Source organism: Dermacentor variabilis, chromosome 3, assembly GCF_050947875.1.
Source record: "Dermacentor variabilis isolate Ectoservices chromosome 3, ASM5094787v1, whole genome shotgun sequence".
Lineage (NCBI taxonomy): Eukaryota > Metazoa > Arthropoda > Arachnida > Ixodida > Ixodidae > Dermacentor > Dermacentor variabilis.
Window position 1 is genome coordinate 77,924,022 of NC_134570.1, and position 23,668 is coordinate 77,947,689.

The 23,668-nt window shown below is 47.1% G+C and overlaps 1 protein-coding gene across 4 annotated transcripts in view; it reads right to left on the minus strand.

Moving 5' to 3' along the window:
- LOC142575918 (uncharacterized) overlaps nucleotides 1–23,668 on the minus strand; it is a 235,836-nt gene that overhangs the window by 90,387 nt on the left and 121,781 nt on the right. The window contains exon 1 of one of the 4 annotated variants that reach the window (XM_075685721.1): nucleotides 19,604–19,832. The exons of 2 other annotated variants lie outside the window; for them this stretch is intronic. The gene's annotated coding sequence lies outside the window, so the exon portion shown is untranslated. Of the gene's footprint in view, nucleotides 1–12,116; nucleotides 12,534–19,603; nucleotides 19,833–23,668 lie in introns of those variants that run through there. One more of the 4 variants, XM_075685720.1, reaches the window with a different exon arrangement.

Consider the following 23,668-nt stretch of genomic DNA (forward strand, 5'->3'; position numbering starts at 1 on the left):
GGCGGACGGGCTGTTATGATCGACCTGTCAAAAGTGAGAAGCGTTCAAACGGGCGTCCCCATGTCAACATAATTGCCCTCCTCTCCTGGACGACGTCACCCCCCCCCCCCGGGCCCCCCCCCCAAAGCTGGCACAGAAGTACGTGCGAAGGGAGGGCAAAGAGATCAAGAGGATCGCCGACCATAAGGTAAAGACGACGTCACCCCGTTCTCGACGAGCTGACACAAAAGGACGGACGACGAAAGCACTAATACTTCCACAGGCTCCCGAAGAATACGTCAGCAACCACAGGACCGCCAGGGGTTATTTAAGGCGGCGCTGGACCCCTGGTTAATCAGAACCGCTTGAGTCTCAGATGAGAGTCACATCCATGTACCAAAGAAATGAACACAATCTTTTCTACTTTTTTTTTCATCATAACGATGCCCGGCTTCGTCGTCGTTTCCTGATTCCTGCGGTGAAGACCCGTCTTACCCGGTCGAGATCGTAACACTCGAGAATGTTAAAGGCGCTCTAAAAAGAAACACTTAATCAATACAGGCAGATGAAATGTTCTTTCAGAATGATTATTTTCGTTCACTTCTGCGGTAACGTGGTGATTACGAAGACAGAAAATGAAAGCCTTTTCTCCCGTTATGGCACGCTTGCGGCGGACTGAGTAAATGTCCTCGAAAATTGACAAGCGAGGTCTTTGGCTTAGAATACCATGTATTCTAAGTTTACCGAGTAAAAAAAAATTAAGAAGGCCCAGGCGAACACAATCGAAACCCATGACCCCACGGCGACCTGAATGGTGCGGGAACTTCAAGGCCACGTTATGCCCCGTCTTTCGTTCCTACAATCTTTTGTTACTTGTGTAGAAGGCAAATCTACTAATACATCTCAACTTATTCCTCTATACAATGCCTCTATGGCAGTAGTACAGTCAGTCGGTTACAGTCCAAGCACTATACGTAACTTTTCTGGTCGTTTCGCTGTGCTTAATCAAGTGTTTCAAGCAGCATAATCAGCTTCAAGTAAAGCTTTGCCGGACCAGGCAATGTGAAGAGTTGATATGGCTGCGTGTGTACGGTTAGTTCACCATGTGCAGTTCGCATTGTGAAAATTCCTGGCATGCGTACGAGAAGACATGCGAGACTGCTGGCGTTCCCTATATGCTTGAAGAAAAGAGCGCTACGAAGGAGCGGACTAAAAGAGGAACATGTACGAAGGACAAGGCGCTCTTTTCGTCCGCGTCCTCGTAGCCCTCTTTTCTTCAAGTATTCAAGACCAACTCGCCCACATCAGGCTTCTGCTGTTCCCTATATGCCTCGGGCGGTTTTATGGCAAGGACCAAGCATTCGCCGCGTCGCGTTCCTCGCTAATGTCACCGACATTTGTCCGTTCGTCGTGTCACCGTGCTTGATGCAGTGGGAAATGTCAACGCTGACAGCTGCTATCGAGAATTCCTCGCGCACTCGACGACCCAGGACCTACAGCAACACCGTGACGTCAATCGAGCTGCATGCGACAATGTGCTTTATATAGCTCCGGATAAATATTCCGGATCTTGAAGTGACTACAAGCGGTCTTAAATGAGCGCATGTCCGCGCCTTCCATCGCATTCTTGTGCTTTTTTTTTTAACACGTAAGCTTTCTAGGGTTACTTCCCCGGAAGTCTGTGCGTTCATCTGTCTTGAAGGCGTGACACGATACGATCCATAGTTATCGGGGTATATATGAGAATGCCTTGTGGATATGTAAGACTACTGAGATATATGATAGATATATGATACAGAGAACAAACGATGCCAACCGAGGTGCTCGAAGTTAGTTAATCATGGCCGTTTGCTTTATATATATATATATATATATATATATATATATATATATATATATATATATATATATATATATACACGACTCTAAAGAATACCCACACTCTCTCTGACTAGTCCTAATAGAGAGATCCTGCAGTATTTTTTTTTTAATGGCGGAGCAGTTACAGATCCACAACGGTTATCTTGCGGCGGTGAAGGCTGGGATGCGACGACGCGGCCGCTATTGAATGTAAATTCAACCAAACGTGTGTCGGAGCTCCGATATCGCTTTAAAAGGTAATACTTAATTATTAAAGTATAAACGTTAACTTCCATTTATGTCGCTCAAATAGATAGCAGCTCATGTGTACGGGATTTCTAAACACTAATTCGTCATTTTTGTGTCCCGCGTCGGGTTTTACCGGCTCCACACTGCAGCCAGTTATGTGTATATGTACGACCGCGTCGGTAAAATCTGACCACGTGATGCGGCAACGCAGCCGTACTGAAGCCGTTGGTACATGTGAGCATCAGGACGCAATAAATAACGATTGTACAATAAAAGTTACTTTGCGTATACCGCACTGGAATATACAACTTCATTAAGCGGCTTTTTTAGACAGTAATCCGTAAGTATTGTTTCTAACGCTTCATTACGCAGGCACAACGTTGGAGGGAGCTGCAAGTTTGTACCGCTGTACTGGTGAACGCTAGTGGCGCTAACGTTATTGATCTGGCGTAATGAGAAGCGTCGCTAGTGCTGCGCAAAGAGGCGTGTTTTCTTTCTATAACTGATGAACAGGCAGCCCTCCATCCCCCGTTTCTTATCAGCAGAGATGAAGCCAGAGCTCGGCAATACTTCCGCCTCTAAAACAGGCCCGTGACAACTCAATTCACTTTTATTGTAAGTGCCAGGCTAATTAGAAGATAAAGGACTTGCGGTTTAGGGATAAAATATTGCCTTTGGCGGCGCAGTCATATCGTGATGTGGCATAAGATTTGACAACACAGTTATCTTCCTTATCGAACCAGCCACAGAAAGAAAGACGTAGAACTGCGACAAGATTCACCATCTTATACATCCACAGAGTAGAAGGAAAGTGCTTTTCTATCTGCTAACATTTTTTTTTATTTTCTTTTCGTCTCGCTTTAGTAAAGAACAAATTCGCGTTCTTTCGAACTAGCCTCAGTTTTCGCTTAGAAAACTTCTATCGTATTTACCGAAAGGCACCATGTGAACTGCGGCTATAGGGAAAGATACCGATATAGTGAAGATTTTTCCCTGTCCTGACCTCTTGAACGCAACGAGGTTCAACTGTAACTGATTTGCATATTTAGTCTCCGGTCGAAACTTCTGTTCCATCACGACCGTTTGACGTTGAATACATCAAAGTATTTTCTCCAATTTGGGCGAGCGTTCGTGCCGTCGCCTGGCCGCCAAATCAAGCCTCGAAGGCCACCCTTCCCTGCAAACCGTGGAGCCCGACTTCAATGACAACGCGGCGCCGAACATCCCCCGCCCCGGAACTGATGGTCTTACATCGCCGTCTTCCGCGCATCACCCCGACACCCGATCTCGGAAGGCTCGCAGTGGTAGCGTTCTACTCCACGAGATAGCGCTTTCGGTTTGGTGGCGCAACTCACCGCCCCGTTCCAAAGGAGACGCTCATAACATCCATCCGTCCATTTAAGCACCACTGGCCTCCTTGAAGCCCTTGGGTTCAGCGAGAGCAGGGGAAAAGTAAACATGTCCATAATGGAGATTAGTAAGAGCCGATTGGAAGATTGGTGGATGAAAAGTAGGGCAACGACAAAAAAAAAAAAACGGAGACGTACAAAAGCAAAGTTCACAATATGGGGTCAGAAAATTTGCTTGTGGGAGTGCATCGTGCTTTTTTTTTCTTTTTTAGCCTAGGTAAGACATAGCGCAGTATAATAGCAAGAGCTTGGTGGCGCAACCCAGCGCCCCGTTCCAAAGGAGACGCTCATAGCATCCAACCATCCATCCATCCATCCATCCATCCACCCACCCATCTATCTATCCACTTATGGAACGTGAGCAGCGCACCTTCAAAAGAAGTGCACGATTCCCAGCTTCCGATAACCACGGTCACGGTGGCGCGCTCCCCAATCACATGTTTATTCAAATTCTTACCTCTATACATAATCCCACAAAAAACGACGTCGAAACCACTGCTGCTCCTCACCACCGTAAAAGGCACGATTACACTCAGCAACACGCTACGCACTTGTTTCCGATGCTATTCGGCGCTCGGATACATTTGCAAAACTTTCCCAGATAACTGTCACCCTGTAAGTTATACGAAATCATGCATTAACACTGAAAGATTATCGTCCCGCTTGATAAAGCACGAACTGATCCATCTACACGAGGCAGAAAATAGTTGATGTCTAGTTGTCTCCGGCAATTGTACCAGACTTAGCGCCTGTAGCGAATGAGACCGTAGAATATTATGCTGTGATATATAACGCACATTCATTAAAGATCCTCGCGTGAAAGGCCGAAAAAAGAAAGAAAGAAACGCCGCCTATGGAATGGCACTTCCTGTATCTGATTTCTTACTCTTAAACAGGGCTATGAACGACGAACAATAACAAACACGCACAACAACATGTTGAACTCGCTAAACAAACACAGTCTAAAACTGTTCTACTTCCACAAAAGAAACTACAGATTGCGCATGCCTTTCCTTTCGTTTGGATGCTAATCACTTGATGCCTCATTCAGTAAAGCTCAATAGAGCAGCTGCGCTTGCTTTCGAATCTCTTCAGCAGCTGTGAAACACTGAGGCAGAATACAGCGCAGTCACATCTGTGGCGCGCGCCCGCAAAGATAAGCGCAGTGTGAGCGAGGCAACGATGCGCTGTTGCAACATACAAACCAACGAGTTTCTTCTACACGCCTTTGAAAGAGGCACAATAGCCTTCGCGCCATAGCATTAACAAAAATCTGGAATTATACTACACAAAATAAACTTGTGAGCTTCACAGATTCAACCAAAACGAAAGCTATTGCAACCAAAGCTATTGCAACCAATTCCGTGCACGCAGGTTGATATTACAGACACATACTAAACTGTTGTAAAAACCTGCAGTATGATTGTATTGTATCTACGGGAAAAGAAAGGGACGTATTCTTTATTTAGTAGCACCCTGGCACACAAGTAATGCCGAGTTAAGCACAAATGGACAGGAATGCATTAAGGAAGTACGGATACTGGAAGCAGCCAAGAAGAAGGAGCTTGAACGGAACAGCCTTCCTTACCAAGTTTAAAAGCACGCAAGAAAGCAAGCTTAAAACCATGAGCATAAATTACGCGTGACAGGATTCAGCTACTTGTAGTTTGGCTGAAAAACAAGAGCGCCACGGGGCACAGGCGGCCGACGTTGCGCCCACTCCTCGGCGGGTGTAGGTTTCTCCCGCACGACAAGCACGTTATGAGGGAGAAGGCTACTAGGATCGCTCAAGTGCTGCTAAGCGGGTATAGTGATTCTCGCAGGCATCGGAATAAATCGGTTTTAGTTGGAGAAAATGCGCATGTCCGTATGTTTTGATAAATGGCAGCTTGGCCATACTCGCGATAACAGTAACACACGCATATTGAACAACTATCGGCGACAAATCAAAGTAAAGGTTGAGCCTCGGTGCCACCGCTAATGTTTATTAGACTTGGGTGTCGGAATTGGGGTATTGTATGTTGCGCTCCCATAAAAGAGGCAAATCCCAAGACCAAAGCGGCTGGCATTGTGTGGATTGAAAAAAAAATATCCGAAGACACTTCTTATGAGCACTTTGTGAGTTGTGAATGCGAAGGCATTAATGTCCTATTGAAGACCGCTGAGTACTCCTTCGAGTTATGAACTCCACACAGGCATGCGAGCGCACTCAGACGCTTGGTCAGCTGCTCCTAGATAGCACAAGGCCGGTGCACTTCGATCCGTGATGTCACGCTACCTTACTCGACTGCCAAAGAATATAACAGGGACGCTCCCAAGCAAGCCGCAGTGATTTCGACGTCACCACTTTCGTCATACCGCGCTTGGAAATGGAAATTTCGGTCCAATTAGCACGATACCATAAAGCGAAGTGCACAGGCCTGCTATATATGAAACATCAGTTTAGCCCAGTGGGCAAGACACTCGGCTTCTGAGCGTGCGGTCGTTGGTTCGAAACTCGCTATTGCCAACGTTCCTCCTCTCGAATCTATTCCGTTGTTACAGGTTCATTTCATTATATCGACTACCCAGGCAAAGTTAAAACTCAGGCGAGAGCTTGCACGGCCAAGGAACGCGCGGATAACACAGGTTTCTGAGAGCGAGGGTGACGTGGCGTCGCGGCGACGCCCTCTTCACTCACGCAACACTTGATACGCCGCGCGTCAGCAGGTACGTGTTCCCTTCGCCCGCTCTGCTCCGTCGAGGCGCGCACGTGACGTGGCGTTGCAGCCAATGGGAATTTAGGAGCGGTTGCGCCGCCACAGACGCCGGCTTTTTCGCCAAATGGGCTATTTGTGCATGCGATGCGCAGTACCTGTGGCTACTTCGTGGCGAGACACCCTCACTCTCTAGGACGAGCTCAGCTGCTATTATCAGAAATTTAGGGGTTCGATCCAGGAACTATGTCAGGGCCCCACTTTGGTCGCCAAATGTGAGGCTAATGCATTACTTGACTCGGACAGAGCATTAGTTATCGGACAGAGCATTAGTTATCGGACAGAGCATGTTATCAACTAATCAACAATATTCCCCCAACGTACTGCCCCTGCCCCCGCTCCGTGGCAACCTGGCGAGTTCAGTATTACAACTTTCTTCAGCTTCCACAGTGTCACTGCGACAGGTCATGAATGCGACGCGTGGCTCTCATGTAGATCTTAAAAAGAGAAACATTTAGCTCGGGATCTCCAATATAAATACGTGGGAACGGGAGAAATCATTTTTCTCGGCAACCATAGCGCTAAACTTGAGGAGGTTTGTTGCACTTAAAATAAAAAATTAAAATATACTGAGAGTTGAAGCGCACTTTTTATTGAGGCCATTGATAGCTCTTTATAAGTATTGATGAAAATCGCAAGAACAAAGCAATGAAAAACCATATCACAACTCTGGAAACTGCAACTAGTAGAACATCCAAATACATCATTGGTACCCGAGCAGTATCTCTTGCAAAACCGTTGTAAACATTGTAACAGTTTCACGTAATATACAAATTATGTCAAATTTATCCCCTTTAGATGCTCTAACGGATGCAGTTCACATAACTGCGATGTCCGTTTTTGATATGTAGATACCAAAATGTAAACTTCGGGCTTCCATTTCTTGTTTAAACTTAGACTTTTTCAAAGCCTTATAGAGAAAAATTTCAAGCCCTAAATGAAAATTCTGTTTGCAACGGTCACTACAAATTGACTTTCTCTCTCAAATACAACAACCGTCAATCAAGTCGGTCCAGAGGTTGCCTCACACAAGCACTTCTACTTTCTACATATATTTTAACAGACGGCATCAGAGTTGATTGGTCGCGAAGCGAATCGCATTATTCGGCTCGTTCATCAGTTTTCGTGGTTGCCGGACTTTCAATACAAAAGCGCCCGTGCAAAGCACATTTGCCCTTGCGCACTATAGTTGCAGGGCGCGTTCATGGAGGAACGCCATCATGGCTCTTCGGAAAGTACATGCTGTCGTGTGAGGGCATTGAGCCGTTTGGCCTGGCGCCTGCCAGACTTGTACGATTATATTCTAATGAATGACAATTTCCGCTAGTTTTGTATTTGATCGATAAAAGCATTTTCTCGGTAACGCTCACTGTAATCAGGGTATCTAGCAAGTTGACATTTCCAAATTTCCTTAGTTTTCCATATGTTCCCTGAGTGCCTTTGCGAAATTCCCTGAGTGATACAGAACTTTGCTTTACGTGAAGACAGGCCGACACCATGCCGCCCGATGCCGCCACCCCCTAGTAAGCAAGCTAAAAAAATAAAAAACCGACTTAATCCAGCTCGAATAGTAAGAAGTAGCATTTACATTATTCAAGAAGAAATCAGAAAGGAGAGGCTAGCAAAATGCACAGCGAGTAAAATATCTTAGAAAAAAAATTGTCAAACTCATTGCAAATCGGGTCGAACATTCTCAAATACGAATAAAAAGGTGATGCGTACAGAAACAAATATTTCCGAATATCCAATTCAGTCATGAATTATAATCGACTGTCGATATATGTGTGAAACATAGGTGGTGCTTGAGACTCCAGTGAAAGCAAATCAAGCTGGAAGAATGACTCTAAGCATATTATGATTAGTCATCATAATTACAGAGCAACTAAGTATTTAAATATTGTAAAGTGAGTGATGCTACATTTCTCCGTAAAAAGTATTAAATCCCCCACTTCAATTACATCCGCAAGTTATTCATTAGCCTCAAGCATTTCACGAAAGAAAAAATATATTTCAAGCTTGCTAACGACATGCCCACGTCATGCGTCACATGGTAGTGCCTCCACCAAAGCGATACTCTTTAACGATACATATAACTCAGAAGCAAAATGGAAGTAATTTGGTCTATCAGAATATTCATTAAGCTTCATGTTTGTGCTCTATTCTTTGCTACCATTACACAGAAATGGAAGAAGTAGGTCGCGTCCACAAATGTGGATGCCGTGACTGAAGGGATATGAGGTATTTTTATCAATTGACAGCAAGCTCATTGGTATGAGGCCGGAACTTTGTCACAAGCGGGATTCTTTCTCTACAGCTGGTGTGTCAACATCAACTGTCCTGAAATACTCTCAGCCCGCGCACAACGCCTCAGTGTTGCATTTCACTACTTTGAAGAGTTTATTTTGGTTTGGATGAAGGACACCTGCATCTCGGTGTCAGCCAACGCTTTGTTGTTTGAGATCAAGCTCCTTGAAAGAAGCGGCGCCACGCTTCCTTTCCCGTTCATTGCACAATGCGTAGGTCCTTTCTGTTTCTGTCCCCCTTCCACGGCGCGTTCGACCCACAGATCATTTGAAGCATCATTTTGGTCAGTTGCAAAGTCAACGTCCGATTTTTCAGACTCCCTAGGGGCCGCGGAAACGTCCTTAAGATCAGGCAGTTCGAAAAAATGAACGCATGCCTTTTACTGCCGTTAAGGGCTCAAATCTCCACAGGCACATCCCAAAAGGCCAGCAATACACTTATTAGGCATATCGGTCTTCGTAGTGCGACAGGAGATGGCGGGCGGAAGCGTGTATAATTAAGAAATAGATACCGTGTCCTGTGACAATTGCCCCTTCCCGCGCTTGTTATGCTTCACCGCAAATGCTTTCATGTATGCTTCACCGCGTAACATTTCTTTACTGAGGAAAAGCTGACTTTCAGGAACCAGCATTGTGTAACGCGTCGTGCTTTCCGAGATTTGAAGCCAATCGCGAGGACCACAACGAGGGAGTCGGTGCCATTGCTTACAGCGGCCAATTCTTTGAATGAAAAACACCGCGCCGAACGGCAAGAATCTTAACAGCGAACGTAAAGCAGCTAGGCCTACCGTTTACAGCGGCGGCGAGGTAGTCAAAAACTTTGATTGGCTTTGATTAATGCCGTTTCGGACCCGCGGTCACAGGGAAAGGTCAGGAAAATCAGGCGGCGAAGGGTTCTTGCGTCTGAAATTTCAGGCATTCATATACGTTGACTCTATGGGGTACGTGGTGGTGCCGCGAAGGCGTCCGTATTATTGGGCGTCCGGAAAGTCGGTCGTTGATTGTACACTGGCAACTCCTCCAGCCGACGACACGGTGTCAAAAGACGTATTCGTTACGATCCCTCTCTGTTACGCGAGCCAGGATTACCCCAACTTTAGTTCCCTTTCAATAAAGTTACAGCTAATTTTCCCTGATAGAAGCACAACTTCGCTGAGTACTACATCAATTATATTTTAGTAATTACTCATTTACCTTTATGGGGCAGGACATAATCAGGACATTTATGATGTAGCTGTAATTGTAATGGGTAACATTTTCTTGTGTAACGTGTACAGCAGTCTGGTACCAGCAGATCAATATCAGCCCATTCCCGCATTAAACCGTTAGATTCTTCCACCTAAGGTGTTTGCCCTTCAGTTACCTTATGTAGATGCAGGTGGTCACTAGTAGCTTGAACTTTGGCAGCTCTAAAACTTATCGTTTCTGTAACCGCCCACGCCCTTTTAGAGCTCTCGCCCTCGCATGTCTGTTACGGCTTGCTCATTCCGCTTCTACGACATTTAACGCGCTTATTGTGAACAAGAACGCATCCACTTCCTATCATAACCGATGAGCAAACAATATTCGGCACCATTTGAAAAATTGTTTCGGAGACGTACGGGGCACAGGTTTGCATGCTGATTATTTCATAGCTTAATTGTACAGAAAACACCTACGTTTGCAGATATGCATAGTTCGATGCATATCGCAACTACGCGTAAGCGCTGCGTACTTCATTCTCATTTTGCGTTCTTGGAGTTATCTTGGGGTTTCAACTCTTCTCAAGGCTTACAAAATGGCTCAAGGCACGAGCAAGGAACGCGTACAGGCATAGTGCACGTATGTGAAGAAGATGTACACACAGCTCCTAACTAATCAACAGGTAAAGCTATTGAAAAAGGAGGTCAACTTAACATGTGCGAGTAATGAGTAAAATCGATAATGGACATGTTCGTTCAGCTGGAAGGCTTGCACGGTGGCAAACGTAAAATTCTTTCACTTTTTTACTAAATATGCCCATCAGCCGAATCTTCTCGAATATACATCAAATCGACTTGTAGCTAGACCATTATTGCTGGTGATCGACTCATTTAATGCACAGCGGCCCCGATTTTGCGCACGCACAAACCATTCGAGTCTACTGCGCACAAGATAGTATCATTAGTCACTTTCACGCAAGACCACCGCTCGACCAAGTCATGAAGTGACAAAGCTGGTTCTTCGTCAGCGCTTTCTTTTTCCCGCATTGGTCGGCAGCTTTCGGCTTATGTGCACAGAGTCGGAGTTGGCTAAACGTTCCTCGTAAGAACGGTCATGGCATAAGAGATTTTTTGTGAATACGACCCGATGGTCTTTTTGCGCGCAGTTCACCAGTATCCGTCGCTGCGGCAACCTACGAGGCACGCATTAGTCTGAAGCCTGCTGTAACTAAACGCACGTCACTTACAGCAGGTTACGCATGAAATCAGTAGTTATCACTAAAATTCATTTTAAAGTTTGCTAAATGACACTATTCACGGTAACTGACACAGACACACCAGACCGGACGAGAGAGCGCTCTCTCGTCCTAGGTCGTGTCTATTTGTGTCCTTTACCGTCGTTAGTGTCAGTCAGCCCAGTTCAAAATTAACAGCGGCTAGCTCAGCTCCTCGCCTTATTCTAACCACGAAACTTTCTCTAAGGTGCGCATCGCTGCTGTGAGCTGACGCCTGTCAGCGCTGAACGAGCGGATGAGATGCTCAATTCCCCTCTACAAAGAAAGTTCTGCGTAAAAGCTCAGCTCTTCATGCACTTGACCGGTTTATACAAATGCCATCAACTCTACTCCACCTAAACTGCGCAAGCCAGACGCACCATGAGTGACCTACTCTCATCACCTTCAACGGAATCGCTGTGAGCCCGAACAGCGGCCCACACCAGAACACAAATTCAAGGTGGTTTACCAGTGCACGTGTACTTTTCTACACCACCAGCACTCTCGCATCAGACACATCCCGACATTGGCCGCAAGCCAGTTTTGTTTTTCGTTCATTGCCAGTTGCATCGCCCAAAACAACGTATTTGACACGTGAACGTGCCCAGTATATCCACTTCCGCGTAATGCCATGGACTAAACATTACTCACGTATTGCCAATACAGACAGCCAGAGATCCTTAATCCTATAGCTTTTCTTGTTTTTGTTTTTTCTCAGAGACAGCGGACTACGTGCTTGTATCTTTGCAGAGACGGCGATCCACGTATCTCCACGCACTGGTTTGATGCCCTGCACTCCCACAGCAAGGCAAGAAAGGACGTAACAGAAAGAAGTCGGAAGGCCACACACAGGGGCTAAGATTTCGTCACCCAAATTTCCTAGTCCTTTAGAAAAAAAGGCTAATTTCAACTCACTCTTGCCTTTTAGCGTCGCTATGTACATCAAGGCTTCGAAGAACACTTCGCGACCGTATCACTGGCATCACAAAGTTCGTTTCCGAGACCTGCCACCTCATTAAATCCGCTGGCCAGTCACATATAACGACAAAATCGTCCAAGACATCGCAAGAAAGCAAAAGAATGCCATTCTGAAGCATGTACGAACCACGAGGGTGACGAGGGAGTGCCTATCGCCGGCGCGCACGTGGGCCAGGGGTCAGGCGGACGAAGAAGAAAAATGGCTCACAGCACGGTTCTCGACGCTCGCGTATGCGCAGCGGAGGGGACAGCCGTCGAAAACGACCCCGAAGAAGCCGCGAAACGCCGCCACTAGGTGCTACTTTGACCGCCAGTGCTGGTGCCTCACAACAGACCAGGACTTCGCCGCCGCCATCGGCGCACAAAACTGCGCGGCGCGCACAGCAAGCAGCCTCGGCGTCGGCGCCACCGGCGACGATGAGCTCGACGCCGCAGATGCAGCGCCGCACTCCGCTTGTTTGCGCTCCACAAGCGCGCAGAAATCGGCCGAGCCACTTGTTCCTCGGCAGCGCCGCGAGACATAGTGCAGTGGCGCACATGGCCGCATGATAGCAGCCATGTTGCAGCTGCTGCTCCGTCCATCGGGTCATAGGAAACAGCGGCATTCTGCGGCAGCTGCGCCACAGACTGCGCCGTGCGTGCGCGGCATGCGCAGCTGCAAGGGCGGGCGATATAGTGCGCGCGCCGGGGACGCGGGTTCATCATGCTCGCGCGCGCTTCGAGCCGTGTGTACGGCGGCGGCATCGCACGTGCATCTGAACCCTCGGCGGCGGGCATCCGAGCCCAACAGGGCACCCGCGTCGCAGGGAATGCCACCGCTAGCAGAAACAATGGCTTGCCGAGACATGGCACGAGCTGGAAATTCTCATGCCCGGCTTCCACAGGCGCACGCGAGCAGTTCTTTAGTGCGTTAAGTGCTGCCGCTCACTTTGGCGCTTTGCCGTTGCCGGACAGGAGCAGTTCAGACGTACTACTCCAGTCATCGAGAATGCACACTGACGTACTTTTCCCGACACTGGACAAACAGATCGAAGAGGAGTCTTAGCTGTAGTCATCGGCGGATGAAAGGAGTGTTTCCCAGGACACTGCTGACGACGTTATCATTTCTCTACCTAATCAGAACCTAAGAAATTTAAACAGCAGAACGCAGTGCACGCATACGCACCCGCGTGACAAAGGTCGCGCGATTAAGTTACAATGCCTGCCATGTACGAAACAAACAAATTCGACGGATGAGAGAGAGAGAGAGAGAGAGAGAGAGAGAGAGAGAGAGAGAGAGAGAGAGAATTACCATTTACTGTTGTTCCCAAATGTCTAGGCCTCGAGTATTCACTCGCCTTACGTCACGCGTTCAGCCTTCGCAAGCCAACTCTCCGCGAAGCTAGCCTCTTCGCATTTTCTTTTCAAGACAGCCGGCCGCAACTTGTGTTACTGCGAACGGCGGATTCGGCCTAGCGTGATTCATCCGCGGTAGGCTTTACCCATTGCGCGCATGCTCGACTACTTTGCCCACCCTCCTGTGCACATTGCGTGGCATGTTCTTAGGTCTTGCTTGCAGTAACAGTACCATCAATCATTTAGGCAGTCTATCTATGGCCGCAATGACAAGAAGTGAATATAAACGGTCAAACTACCGTGGTATTCGCTGCCTAGTGACCCGCGTTATTTTCAACTTCCCCTTAAATTAATTAGCACACTGCCTATGTACAGCACAAGTATTTGCAACGAGCGCCCAACTTCTGCTCAGGTGACGGTCAATTATTTGAGACAACAAGGCTCTGGTATGGCTAAGCCGTTTCCCGATGCCCAACTATAGCACATTTCAGTCCACCCGAGAGTTGTTCGGAACCGCGCACCCATTGCGTAGTTCCGATGAGTTGAATTTGTCCTATTCACATTTCTGTGTTGCGGGGCCTGTCCGTAAATCCGCACAGTCAGATGACAGCAGCCGATACCACGCAAAAGTGACATTTCACTTCAAACACCTGCGAAACTGAAGCAATTACGGACGTTTTCAAGCTGCGTGACTCATCTGTTAAAGCTCAGCAAAACAACTTCTGGCATGCTTTGTTTTTACCACTCGTTCTTTCGTAAGAATGAATATTAAATAAACTGCGCACTTAAACATAAAGAACGCGACGCGTAGTTTGAGAGATCATATTGGCAGCAGCTCAGCTAGTTCAGTGGTGGAAACAGAGAAGCACGTGACCAATCACTCATAGCATGGAATATAATGGCTGCTGCACGCTCCAAGGAAAGAAACTTAAAGAAGTACTGCGCTAAATATCAACAGAGCCTTGACACAGATGTAACCGGTAAATGAAAACTCAGCACTTGACTTCGACGAAATGAAGCAGGATTTTGACATACTAGAAGAAATTATACGGCACATTATCTCTGTCGTGACGCAGAAAGCGGCCTTCGTTTTCGAGTAATTACGTTATCACCAACAGCTAAGTTCATTGCGGAAAGTACACTAAACAGGCCTGTCTTCCCGTTACCTACAACAGGTGCCGGCAAACGAACACTGCCCACTTATGTTACGCAAAGCTCTCCAGATCATCGCAACGCAATGACTTGTTCCCGTTACTTATGGTAACGCAAGCCAAGAAGATGTTCCTTCAAGTAATTCTTTCCTTAACTGGTAGTTCTGGGCTACAGTAAAAGAAGCATCCCGACACTCTTTTTTTACTTCTTCAATGCAAAGCATTCTTTGGCTTATCGCACGCCCTATTCGGTAAATTCCTGTCTCGTTTCGTCATAATATATTTCGAAATTGCCCGATAGGGGCACCCAACAACGGGCTGCCGACCACGGCAGACCGATTTTCTAACTATTAGGCCCCGGTCACTTTCTTTATTTCATAGTTCGCGCATGATTCTCTAGCGCCAACGCCAACTAACTCTGAGAAGAATGGCGAGTGTGTGACGTCACAGTGCACGAGCAAGAGCGCGTGAGCGCGCTCCATTTTTCCAGTTTCTATTCGGTCACAGACTTACCCCACCCGTTCCCTCGCATCACCAGCGCTAGCGTGTCAGCTTCTCCTATTCTTACCTCGGGCAGCTAACGCTTTGAGACGATGTGGTAGGCGCCACTGCCTTTGGGATCGGCCCACATTTCCCAGTCATTTCCTCTTGTCAGACAACCATACGAAGATGTCGCTCGGCATAGTGCTGCTTTCGGGATGGCCGCAACTAGTAACTTAACACGTTGTAACGTTTCTTAGCAGAGTAATGCTGTCGCCGTCGTCGAAGCCGTCGTCTTGCTTCTGTCGTCACACACGGGCTCGCGTCGAACACAACTGAATGCTTTACACGAACACGCTGGTCCATTTAGCAAGCCTTCGAAGAACCCCAAACGTTACTGGATGACCAGATACCTGCAAAAATATTCGCAAATAATCGATTCCCACAGTGCGTGAAGTGTGCATTCTTTTAGTTGAGGTGTGAACGAGAGAGGTACAGCACTACAATAACAGACGGGCTACACGAATTTTGAGAAACAAGACACAGTGCCGCCTTGGCGCACTGTGTCTTGGCGCCTACAGCTTGGCGCCAAGCTGTAGGCGCCTACAGCTTTCATCGCTGAGCTAACCCCAGTGCGCGCGAACATCACAGACCTGACAGAAGACACAAGACGATGTTTTCGTTTCAATTAGGTAGAGAGAGATGGGGGAAAGAGAGGGCAAGAGGAAGATAACTGAGATGCATTCTACAGATTGTCAAAGTGTTTTTTTCTCTACGGCTGGCGCAGAGCCAAGCAACATCAGAGACAGACAGGATGACATGACAACCAAGGCAACAAAGACGATGACGACGAAGACTGCAGCATCTATAAGATGACGACGAAGAGGACACGGCAGTAACGACGATTATGATGATGGCGTTGGAGCTTCCTAAGGACAACGGCGATATGAAGACCACGACGGCATGACGATGACGGCGACGACTACGATGGCGTCACGCCGAGGAGAAAGTAACAACGAAGGTTGCATGACGACGAGCGCACGACAAAAATACATCGAAATTAAATGGCGCGGTTTAACGCCTCAAAACATCAGACAGGCTACGAGGGACGCCGTATTGGAAAGCGCCGGAATAATTTCGGCCAGGTGGACTTCTCTACCATACACAGAAGGGTAGGTACACGAGCGCCTTTGCATTTCGCTCCCATAAAAGTGAGGCAGACGCGACTGGTGTTGGGCTGCTGAGCACGAGGTCGCGGGATCGATTCCCGGCCACGGCAGCCGCATTTCGATGTGGGCGAAATGCGAAAACACCCGTGTGCTTAGATTTAGGTCCACGTTCAAGAACCCCAGGTGGTCCAAATTTCCGGAGTCCTCCACTACGGCGTGCCTCATAATCAGAAAGTCGTTTTGGCAAGTAAAACCCCATAATTTTTTGAGGCAGACGCGGCGGACAGCCGAAACCGTGACCTCGTGCTCGACAACAAAACCTCATGTTACTGAACTCCTCCGGAGGGGGAAAATGACAAAAACGTCGCGGTTTCGCACGAAACGTAAAGCATTAACAGCGATATAAAAGTATCAGATAACTAAGTGAAGTAACGTTCGTAGTTTTATGAGCCGTATCCTCGTCATCATCAGCCTATTTCATGCCCACTGCAGGACGAAGGTCTCTCTCGGCTATCAGCTGTGTATATATTGCAGTAAACTAATTAGCAAGCATGATGTCCCACGCTTAGGAACAGATATCACTCGGTGACCGCGAACACTCGCTGCCAGAACGTCTGCGTTATGAACTACGCCGGCAGCGGGTAGCGAATGATTCGCACTGCCTCTCGCTTCAACGCGCCTCCAAAACTAGAGAATATTGCGCTGACACAAACACTAGACGCACGAGGAGACAGCGAACATGAATGCACTAGCCATGTCGGCTCGCCTGGGCTTTGCACCCGCTGCAAGTTTGCTGTATGATAGGGCGCCGCCCACGTAGGCCCTTAACCACGCCATGGCTGTGCTGAAGAAGACGCGCTCGCCTGCTCACCGCCCACCCCTTCACCTCCTGCTCTTTCTGCCTTGAGCGCGCATGATCACGCGACCGCCAACATTCGGCGCGCGGGAAGACGGCGCGCATCGAGCCACCATCCTTCTCGTCTCACCCTTGCATGCTTTCCACCTCTTATGGCGCTCTATGGAACACCAATGCAATGGCAACGCCTAGGCAGACGGGGACGAGGAAAATTCGCCTAAGATCCTCATATAATTGCTATCGCAGCAATAACAATGTTAATGAAGCCTGACGACGACGAAAACAGCGACGACGGCGACAACGACGAAGCGCGCATGCAATGAACCCAGGAAGAGATCGAACCGACGACGGTGAAATCAAAAGGCGCGCCTGAACGAACAGCGATAGCGTTACTCAACTGTGGACAGCAAGATATAATTCAGTTAGATCGCCAGCAGTGACGTAGCATTGCTTGCAAATTAGTCTAAAACGATTGCCGACTTCATGTGCAAGGCGTTCGTCACACTCGCTGTAGCACGGGGTGGTAACTAACCCAGTGTCTCTCTTTAGTATTTTTCTAAGCTGTTTCGTAAGCTATAAAATTCCGTCTAACAGCAACGCAGCCAGCAACGTCCAAGCGAAAGCAGGGGCGAATTGGGAGGAACCGCAAGTTTCGACCAATCCGAAATAAGGGCGCGGGTGGCTTTTCTGTTTCCACATACATCGCTGGATATTTCCAGGACCTTGTGGAAAAGATGAGGAAGGGAAAAGGAGTGTGAAGTTTACAACCATGTTCCTGCGCCTGAGCAGGGAAAGTCGGAAATTTGTGGCGCATTTTCGAAAACTTACGCCCAGACCCACAAAATGTATTACGTCGTCGTTGTTGTTGGTGATGTCGTCGTCGTCAACGGCGTCGTCGTCGTCGTCGTCGTAGTCGTCATGTTGTTGTTGTTGTTGTTGTTGTTGTTGTTGTTGTTGTTGTTGTTGTTGTTGTTGTTGTTGTTGTTGTTGTTGTTGCAAACAAGAGCAAGCTTACAAGCACGCTATATCAAGCGCTTCCGGGGCCGAATTCGCAAATCTTTTTGTTCGTAAGTGCTCTTTGCCATTGGCTTGTCGCCTTCGTTAATATTGTGTCCGCCATCAGGACTGGCTGGAATTCGCTCTTACAAACAATTCTAGCAGAATCAGAGCCGTCTATGAATACGGCCCCAATTCTGTCGCCTTCCACGTTTCTCCCAGGAGCCTACACCGATGCATGCTGGGCCCCGCGGCCAATCGTTAAATACGGGCGCGTTCAGCCGCTGTTATGCATCTTCCCTCCTTCACCTTTCGAGCCCCACAGCTTTATATTTGTATAGCTGGCACACATGCGCTGACAACATCGTAAAGAGACAGACGTTTAATTATCGCCATTTCCGGTGCGACTCGCCCGCGTACCGGAGCAGCTGTCACTGTCATATTCGCCAAAACCGCCGGCGCTCCAGAAAACAAAGCTGTACCTGTACACTCTTGCTAGCCACGTATACACAGCATACATGTGCAGCGCCATATTCGACATCTGCGCTAGGCGAAGTTAACGCAAGTTGAGCGTGCTTGCTTCCTCTCTGTCGTCCCTGTGCTACGTTACGCTTTCTAAATCAGTGAGCCGTTCTCTGTGTTTGCTTGATTTTTTTTTCTTTTTCCTCCTATACATGTACACTACATCTTTTTTTATAATACGGTGGGGATACCATTTTTCTTGCGCGAACGAGGGCGTTTCGAAGCAGGTTACAGATGGTGCTAATACAACCACGTTGCGTGAGAAATAAAGAAATAAAAATGCATTCGGAAGCGACAACGAGGACCAAAAGACGACGACGGAAGAAACGACGCCACAGGTGTACACGAAGGTGCCACTGTTTCGTTCAGCACACTGTCTGTATAACGGCTCGGACTTTTTCTGACAATAGGCATGTTGTGTCCTCCATTGCCGGTTGCACAGCCAATACCGTTTTTTTTTCCTGAGGGTAGAACTGGTACGTGAAACGAAATACACGCGTAGTGCAGGCGGATATGTGGACCACGTGTAAGCATTAATGAATGTCCCTATTACGCATATAGCATGATTGTAATCCCGACATGGGATTACCGGCGAAATGCGGCGCCAGTACGCCGTCACATTGGCCAAGCACGAAGTAAAGAAAAACGAAGAACAATATATTCGTATAGAAATTTCTTAGTTGCAACGAATTTCCTTCTCGTTTGTTGTATATTATACAACGAACGATAAGTTACACGTTGGTTGTATAGTAGACAACTAACATAGCATCGTTAGCGAAATTTAGCATGCCTATAAGAAAGAAACTATTGCTGCCGCCAAACATGTCCTGCACACAGCGTTTCGCGCCCAACACGGCGAAGGCAAGAGCGAGATCGGAATGATGCAAAGAAATGCAGCAAAATTACCCAGAAGCACTTCTGGTTGGCTATCCTGCACAGGAGGAAAGCGGTGGGGATAGAAAGAGAAAGAGAGAGGAGCACGAACGAGGTGTACCGAGTGCACAAACGAGCGGTAGCAACGGAGTAGGCAGCGTCCTGAAAAAGTCTATCCGAAAGATTACGACGCACCTGGCGTTCCCTAAACAAAGATGCGTCATCAGCTTACCTTGACATGCATATCCAGCGATCGAATTGTGTTCACATTGACCGCCCGCCGTCGTTTTGCACGTGTTCAACGCAACAGACACAGTCATATGCAGCCAACTGTCACGCATGGCCGGAGGCGCGCAGCTGATCAGTAGATGGCGCTGCGGCAGTCACCGCAATACATCGTGCACGGCGTGGCGCCACCTATGAGCCGGAATACAAACGACGAAAGCAGTCCTGAGGTCGACGGGTGCAACGCAATCGCAGCTGGAGTGCACACGACGTGAGGCACAAATCGGCCGTCTCTCTTTTTTTTTTCTTTTTTTTCTGTAACTAATTCCTCGTGTGCGAATAGAGGCGCAAGGAAACGAAAGTTCGGTGCTAAAGGCGGAGCAAAAAGGCAACCTCTGCAAGCAGCACAGCGCTAAAGCTAATCCTTGTATTTTACTTTTCTTTTTCTTCATTTCTGTGGCTTCCATGCATTGCGTGTGGCCATATAGATGTGCTTCATGGTCCTGTGCATTGTCCACTTGCAAAAATTCGCCACGTGATTATTTCGCGCTACTCTGAGAGCCTCGTTTCGGCACTTTGTGCAGGAGAAATTGCGACAACAGTGTCTTTGAGTGCTCTTTGAATTTGATGGCCGCTTTCGTAATAATATATTCAACATTGCGAATAGCTGCCATCTGCTTTTAAGGCCACTCTATGGTAAGATTCTTGTGAGCGCGGCCACAACTCTTTTTAGAGTTCTTATCTGTCTTCACTGCTTGGTGACTTGTGGTGAGAAAGAGCAGCATGCCACCAAACACTAAAGATAAGCCTTGACAGGCAGTTGATAAAGTTCCGCAAAGTGGACGCTATAACACATTCAAGCGACAGGAAGGGATCCCCATGCAGATTGCTTATGTAAGGGAGCCAATTGTCTCTACTCAGCATTACTGGACTTCGATCGCGTGCGATGCAGGGTTATATTCATTTTAAAGCATTTATCTTAACTATGCCTCAAAGCACCCTAATCCAAAATAATAAAATAAATAAGAAACTGTGACACAGGCCACAACTTTTATTCATAGAAGGGACAGTAAAAGATTAAGTTGCCGTCAATTTCGTTATCTTTTTTCGCCTCAGTTGGCTTTTTTCGACAAAGGGCGCCCCTTTCGTAGGCTATTTTTATGTTTTACAACGGCGCTAAAAATACAGTACGCCAAGACTATTCCATCCTATCGCCGCAATCACTTAGACGGGAGTTTCACGTGCAGTAAAATACAGACCAATGAAGGACTCGTGAACACATGCCGTCAATGCACCGGCCGAGCCAACGTTTCACATCCGTCCCACCACATTTTGAGCCACACGGCATCGTAAAACACAAGCTTCTCGCTCGCTCACGAAGCAAACGCAAAACGAAGCGCAAACCTACACGCGCGCTTCGTCAAGAATATGTGCACAGGATTTCGATAAACTTCTTGCATTAACGATGCGCATGCGTATTTAGGACGCCAGTTTCATTAGGAGCGTTGTGCTTCGTATAGCCGACTGCTGGGCATACGGCACTCTGGCTTTCACAACGCTAAGTAGTTGGGAGCTCGGCATTCGGGTATTCCTGTAACATCACGATTCCTTGTCACGTCACGCGTTCTTCGAACACCACTCTGGAAACCTTAGAAAACAAAATAAAATTTCAAATAAATTCAGTTCACAACAGCTCACGATTCTACGTGGACTCTAGCGTAGAAGAAACCCGTGGCTCCGAAGCGGTTGCTCTACCACTGCCTCCAACAGTATTTTCTTCGTGGTGAAGAAAATTTGCGCTGGTGGACGCACGCACCCTCCGTGTTCACAAAATAGTTTTGAGGTGTTATATTAAAGATAACATCTCAGAGCGCAAAATTATTTTCTTCGGTGACTGAAATTGAGTCTCATCACCTCTCTCTTTATTATATTGCTTGTCCACTGCATTAAACATATACAAGGCCGCCTTTTTCATATACTTATGTAATGCTGCATAACACAGTATTATTCCATAGATGCCATGATTATTGCATATATATATACAAAAAACAGGGTGCTCGAAAGGAGTGGGGCAAGCGAAAAAGTTTACAATTGTTTCCATTGAAATTGTAAAGGCAGCTTCATCACAATATCTAACGTACAGATTTACTGAAAAGCAAGTTGGTAGAAAATATGACGTCAACAGCAATGTTTCCAGCATACGCATCGTGAAGTAAAAGTCGCATGCCTGAACGTGCTCTGCGTCACATGTCACACCAACACCACTCGAAAATTAGTTCGCCAACAGGCGATTAACGGCCGCTAAAGAGGAGCGTCACGAAATCCTCCAATGCCCGAGAAATATCCTTGCTCTTTCGAACACTGCTAAAGACCTGCGAATCAGAAATAAGTTTCAACAAGTTTGGCAACACAGAGGAAGTCTAATCATCGCAGAGAACGAGAGTCTATATTTTACCCGCGGAAAAGCTTCTACTGGCACTGACACATTCAGCGCAGTCTCATCTGCTCTTTAGCAAAAAAGGAACGATAAGTGACTTGCTAGCAAATCAACTATTGCACGACCGGTGTTCTGAGTCACTCGTTCTTTAATTTTCGCCTGCGCCAAGAACGAACAAATAAACATGGGAGCCTACGCTTAAAGGCGACGCTTAAGCTTCGCCTTTAAGAGGGGAACGCCATAGCATTCCAAGATTCCTGACTGCTTCTCACGCTTAACCGTAACGTTTACCGTAACGTAACCGTAACGTTTACCGGGAATGTTTACCGGAAAACAGTGGCGGCGAACGCTATGCAAGAAGAGTTTTCTAATTGAAACGCGGGCTTTTGTGTGGGCCGCGATGGATGGATGTTATGAGCATTCCCTTTGCAATGGGGCGGCAGGTTGCGCCACCAAACTCTTTTTATTTCATTGCCTAATGTCCTAACTACGTCAAAAAAGCAAAGAAAAGAAAAAAAGCCCATGATGAATGCCCATAACCAAAGTTACTCAAGCCCGATTGTGAACTTTGTATGCCTCCGTTGTTTGTCGTTTCCTTACTTGAACCAATGTTCCTATCGCCTCTTAGTAATATCTAATGCGGACATGTTTACTTTCCCCCTGCTCGTGAAGCCAGTGATTCCTAAATCGACCGCTCGGCAGATATCTTCACATTCTAATAAAACATCCTCCACCGTTTCCATAGCTTTACCGCAGCAAGCACATGCTTCCTCTTCCTTCTTATGACTCGCTTTAAAGGTGCATGTTCTAAGGCATCCTTATCTCGCTTCGAAAAGTAAAGCTTCCCATTCAGTTATCATAAATCGTTTCTTTGCTCATTTCGCTTTTTTTTTCCCTCTTAAGTGGTTACTCGTGGCTTTTTTTTTTTTTTTTCCATTGCCACCACCCATGAGATTACCTCAGCCTCTCTGACTTTCCACTTGTCGTTCTTTGGTGCCATGTTGCTCATGATACAGGGCGCATACTTCCTGGTAAGCTTTATAGTTGTTTTCCGCCACTGCGAATCAATGTTATTCCTGTACAAATACCTGAACACTTTCTAAGCCCATTTTCACAGTTCCTTATTCCTCAGTAGTTCTTCATAATTAATTTTACTGTGACCTTCCCTCACTTAAAGGCTTGTTCAGCACATATCCCTGCACAGCTTCATTTATAGTCTTCCCGTGAGCGCCCTATGCGAGGCGTCCCACTGACTTTTGCTTGCCATCGAGTCCTGATTTTACCCCTCATTTAAAGAAAACAACCGCATTTCCAAAAGTCAGTCCGGAACCATTACACCTTTCCAATGACCATTTCTCTCAACTTATCATGAATTCCTTCTATTATCCGACAGTAATCCATGGTCGATCACCGGTTTCCAACTTTCCACATGGTCTGCCCGTCACACTTAGGCCCTGTACTCACGATAACGAGGTTATGCTGCCCACGAAGGTCCATCATTGACTTTCCGTTGTTGTCGGCAGAGCCATCCCGATCCTGTATGTAGGCATTCATGTCACCTAATAGGATAATTTCGGCATCATTCCCGAAATCCTTAATATCAGCACTTAGGAATTCCACTAACTCTTCGTTCTT